General features: G+C 29.7%; 1 protein-coding gene across 1 annotated transcript in view; it reads right to left on the bottom strand.

Annotated features, from left to right (window-relative positions):
* Positions 1 to 827: 827 nt before the first annotated feature.
* LOC111049707 (circadian clock-controlled protein daywake-like) overlaps positions 828 to 6,000 on the bottom strand; it is a 28,444-nt gene continuing 23,271 nt past the window's right edge. Inside the window, exon 7 of the mRNA XM_039439849.1 lies at positions 828 to 894. The gene's annotated coding sequence lies outside the window, so the exon portion shown is untranslated. The remainder of the gene's footprint in view (positions 895 to 6,000) is intronic.

The raw sequence follows: 6,000 nt of genomic DNA, 5'->3' as shown, positions 1-6,000 counted from the left end.
ATGTATCAACTCATGAGAGACTTTTCCAAATGCAAACAAAAATAAACTATATGAAAACGTGAATATATTTACAATGGCTGATCAACCAAGAATTTCTTAATATGAAGTGATGAAAAAATCGCGAAAATAAACCCTCAAAAGTACTATAGTTTGAGTTTTGCGACTTTTTCATCACTCTGTATCATTATTATTATGTTGAACATTTTATTAAATCGATAATCTGATAGACTGGAATATTTCCGGTGGTTCGGTTGGGAAACCAAGCACAAGCCGTAGGCTTATGTGAGCATCATTCTCAGCACAATAAATATTAGATTAATTAAAAAATAGGAGCAAAACGAATCTAAAATAGTCAGGGAGTAGTTGAGATAAAATACCTACAACTGTAAACTAATTCAACTGTTATTAACGTGCTCCTTATTTTCTACGCACAAGCCTTGGGCCCATGTGAGCATCATCCTCAGGAAAATATTCCTTGTAAAATATCTCTCAACTACTGAGAAATTAAATTTATTCAAATGCTAATGAATTAATAATTATTTATAATTATTATATGTCAGAGTAGACAAGAAACTAAATTAATTCTGGAATAAACACTATTCGAATTAATTAATTAATTTCTAATTATTATATGTCAGAGTAGACAAGAAACTGAATTAATACTGGAATAAACACTATTCTATAGAATGGGTAGGCCTAACCATAAATATTTACCACATTGGGAATAACAATTTTTCCAAAAATAAATACGAAAAATTGTCCAAATTCCACACACAACTAATATTTCCCAGATTTTCTCCAATTGAAAACAATTTTCCCTACTTTTTCCCTCCAGTTCTCTTCGAGCTCCACAGAAATAAAAAATAACAGTCCATGGGTGGTAACTTCAGAAGGCTGAAACAAAAATTATGAACAAAAAATGTAATAAAATTGAAACAAATCCAAACTAAATTGAAAAGAAACCAAAAGCAACAACTCAAACGACTACAGAAAATGAAAAGAAAAAGACGAAACTGATAAATAAGAAGTGATACAACAATTATTACTGAGAAAAAACCAAAAGATGTAAGCAAAATGAGGAAGATGAGAATAGAAGAGTACAATTCAAATATAGACAAATAGGAAGAGAAGAATCAACAAAACATTGGCGAATAAATGGAAATAAATATAATATGATAAAACACAAAACAAAGCAAAGAACCCCAAAAATAGCTACTTAGAAAAAAAACTGAAGACAATCAGAGCTATTACATAGAAATACGTTGAAATATAATAGAAGAATAGACACCTATATAGTGAGAATAGAGACCCAGAATAAAGTAGTCAAAAATTACACCAAGATGATGATGGGAAAGAATAAATTATAAATAAATAACTGATTAACAATAGAGTTTTGAAGAAGACTAGGAGTTGAGAAGAATAAGAGAAGAAGAGAGAAAAGACCAATGAGCAGAAATGAAAAGAGAGAGAGAGCACAACACAATGAATCTGGTAGAGAGAGAGAAGACCCATGAGCAAAGATGCAAAGAGAGATTAGATTAGATTAGATTTCTTTATTTATGTATGTTACAATATTTACTGGCTTATACACTAATTTACATTAAATGACGGTAATGCTAATTATCAACGAATTTTACAAAGTATAGATAATTAATCAATGAGAATAGAGATTGGATGCAATTAGAATAACGATAATATAATAATGTGATGTAACTTCATAAAACGGCGGTGTTTCAACAAATAATAGTCGATTCTTTTAGAAGGATATAAAATATCCTTCCAATTAACACACGAGAGAGAGAGAGAGAGCACAACACAATGAATCTGGTAGAGAGAAAAGACCCATGAGCAGAAATGCAAAGAGAGAGAGAGAGTGAGAGAGTGAGCACAACACAATGAATCTATTAAGAAATCTATCATTGAGAAGAAGAACAAAATTCAAAACACTCAACAAGACAATGAAGAAGAAAACCAGAGATGAATCGAATCCCAAAAATAAAGTCAATAAATTGTTATGCCCAACAAAGAATCTACAAAAGCAAAGTATATTTTTATTTATTTCATTCCATAATCACAATATCAAATCAATGATTGGGAGAGAATCAACAGGATAACCCAAAACTGTTCGTATTGATGGAACAATAAGATAACAATAAATAATTATTCACACTGATGTAAGATTTTTCCATACATCTTAATTTTTGAAAGGATTTAAATTTTCCTGTGAGTTAATAAACTTGAGAATTCAGACATTTCAAGTAAGTTACCCATTCTTGAAGAAAATACTTGATCAACTTACAGAAATATTTTGTGATTTTAATCATTCTAAAATAAATATAGTTGAACCAAGTATCTATATGCATAATTATATCCCTGACAGTTTTACTTCTTATAAAAATTTCTGTAAAATGAAAGGTTTCTGAGAAAATTCAATAATTCGAAACGTTCAAAATATTTTTGAATTTAAAACTTCTAGAATATATACGGTAGTTGAACCAAGTATCTATTTATGCAGAATAATATCCCTGACATTTTTACTTCTTATAAAAATTTCTGTAGAATGGAATGTTTCCTAGAAAATTCAATATTTCGAACGTTCAAAATATTTTATGAATTTAAAACTTCTAAAATATATAGTTGAACCAAGTAACTATGAGCAGAATTATATCCCTGACATTTTTACTTCTTATAAAAATTTCTGTAAAATGAAAGGTTTCCAAGAAAATTCAATATTTCGAGACTTTAACCAGTCATAGCCTACAGCTCATTTTCAATCAGACATAACTTCAAGTAGACTACGACCGTATTCATAATTATTAACAATTACACACCAAGATTCAAGATAATAATATTATAATAAGCTTCTGATAAATCATATCAAGGTCTGAACCATACTAACTATACTTTAGGCCCGATAAAATAAATTTGAAATGAATGTAAATATTGATTGCAAGTTGTTAGTAGAATGAAACATGCTTAAAAAAATATGACAGGCTACATCTCTTAAACGCCCCAAAATTAATAATTTGAAAAACTTGACAATCTCATCAAAACGACAATAATTTTGATAAATTGATTCCTATTATTTCATTAGAAAGGCAGTCTATTGAACAATTTTTCATCCACACAATGACAATAATATTGTTTCTAGATTAAGTAAAGTAGCCCACCAGTTAATCACTACATGGAGATAAAAATCAATACCCAATTATAAAATAGTAAATAGAAAAAGAAATTCTGATAAAGAAAAATCTGTAATCCACATTCTGAGGAAGAAGATTTATTATAAGTTAATTATCTTCTATTAATATTATTAGTAGGCTATCTATATTTTTTTATAGAAATTAGATAAATTAAATTGTTGTAAAGGCATATTGCAATTACAATCTATTCCTAATTAAGCTGGTAAGTCATGGAGTAATAAAAAACTACCTATATAATAAAAGGGGTTTGTTATTATTTTTAAATTAAACTGTTGTAAAGGCATATTGCAATTACAATCTATTCCTAATTAAGCTGGTAATTCATAGAGACATAGAGTAATAACAATCTATATTATAATAAAAGGGGTTTGTTATTATTTATGCTAAACTAGCCAGCTTGTATCAATTAATATTTCAAATTCCTAACCACAAAATTAAAGCAACGTATGTTTTCTTGCAGAATTTACACAGAATTCAAACATAATTGCTACAGAAATTACTGGCGGTAATAGGGTTTGTTATATTATTTATGCTAAACTAGCCAGCTTGTATCAATTATCACTTCAAATCATAACCACAAAATTAGTGCAACGTATGTTTTCCTGCAGAAATTACACAGAATTCAAACATAATTGCTACAATAAATTACTGGCGGTAATAGGGTTTGTTTATTATTTATGCTAAACTAGCCAGCTTGTATCAATTATCACTTCAAATCATAACCACAAAATTAGTGCAACGTATGTTTTCCTGCAGAAATTACACAGAATTCAAACATAATTGCTACAATAAATTACTGGCGGTAATAGGGTTTGTTTATTATTTATGCTAAACTAGCCAGCTTGTATCAATTATCACTTCAAATCATAACCACAAAATTAGTGCAACGTATGTTTTCCTGCAGAAATTACACAGAATTCAAACATAATTGCTACAATTACTGGCGGTAATACAATAATGAGCAATTAATTACAATTATGCTTAGTAAACGTAGCCTTATCTACTCAATATTATTGTAAGCTGAGTAGGTTACTTTTGCCTAACGAGCTAACCTAGCATTTTGTTTGTTGATTTCAAATCCTCCCTTTTAGTACGTTTTTACGGAATTCCTCTGGTGTTATTATGAGGTTTTTGAGGGTTGTTTAGAAAAATATTATTTAAATTAGTAATATTTGATAATAATTTGAATAAACAGCCTTGAAATAATGTAGGATAGGTAAGCCGATACAACCTTGTACAGGAAATAGGGGTTTGAGTTCTGTGTAGGGTTAGAAACAGTTGATGATAATGGTTTTAAATATGTACTCACCTTAGAAAACTGGGAATTTCGGAGGATTTGGTTGTAAATGATGTAAAATAAGACACACTACTGGAAAATATAATATCACGTTCACGTTGTAATGTAAACACTCTGACAACAAGTGTCTGCTGTAACCGACATGAATGATTCTTGTGACGTGACAATTCAAAATGGCCGACAGGGTGGCGCCAGATTTCAATTTTGAAAATCGACAAAATTTGTCTTGTTTTATAACTGTAATATCCATAATATTTCAGCATGAATGAGAAGAAAATATTAGAATTTTTACAGGGATGTGAAATTCATAGAATCTAAGGGATGATTTATTAGTGTATTCAAGGGTTTTGTCACTGCTTTCTCAAGTCTAAACTATCAGAAGAATTTTTACTGTGCGAAAGAAATTTAGATATTTCTATAATGTGTGGTCCACGTTTTAATGGCAGTTGTGAGAAATATCCATTAATTTCCAAAGAGAATAATGAATTTTTTACAGAAATGTGAAATTTATAAAATTTGAGGGATGTTTTTTAGTGTACCTATTTAAGGGTTTTGTCACTGCTTTCTCAAATTTAGATTATCTTAAGATGCGTACAGATTTAAATTCACATCTCTTTAAGTAAGTCAATATATTTTTAGGAAACTAATGGGTACCTATTCTATAACGACCATTATATTGTGGACTCCACTACAGAAAGATCTAAAGCTCTTTCACACAATAAAAATTATCTTCTATATCTAAAGGTGCGTACAGATATACGCGCCGCGAACATGAGAAATTGACTTTTAATCAGCTGATGCCAAGCTTTTATATCTGTATCTTACCGTTTCTGTAAGAATACAGATATAGTCAGCTGATTAAAAGTGAATTGCTCATGTTCGCGGCGCGTATATCTGTACGCACCTTTATATATAGAAGAGAATTTTTACTGTGTGAAAAAGAGCTTTAGATCTTTCTATAGTGAAGTCCACGATATAATGGTAGTTATAGAATAGGTACCCATTAGTCTTGTTTCCTAAAAATATATTGAATTACTTAAAGAGATGTGAATTTAATAGAATTTAGGGAATGTTTTTTTAGTGTCTTCAAGGGTTTTGTCACTGCTATCCAAAGACCAGAGTCTAGATCATCAGAAGAATTTTTACTGTGTAAAAGAACATTATTGATCTTTTATTTAGTGAGGTCCACGTTAGTGGGGAAAGATAGGATAACAGCGTTGTCAAATCTTTTATTTAATGAGGTCCACGTTAGTGGGGAAAGATAGGACAACATCGTTGTCAAATATCTGTTTTGCCATTGCTTCTATAGAGGATACCTCGTCAGATATCATAGCTCCCAGATAGCACACAAACGAAAAAATCACGTTTTCTTTTGAAATTTTTAATGTCAGTATAACGTGAAAAATGTAATTTTTCACGTTTTTTAACGTGATTTTTACATAAAAATGTCACCCTTTCTTACGAGAAAAAACTTAAGAAAAATACGTTAAATAACGTTTT

This window comes from Nilaparvata lugens, chromosome 13 (assembly GCF_014356525.2).
Source record: "Nilaparvata lugens isolate BPH chromosome 13, ASM1435652v1, whole genome shotgun sequence".
Lineage (NCBI taxonomy): Eukaryota > Metazoa > Arthropoda > Insecta > Hemiptera > Delphacidae > Nilaparvata > Nilaparvata lugens.
The sequence above is the reverse complement of the archived record's forward strand: the minus strand, read 5'-3'. Positions and strand labels throughout refer to the sequence as shown.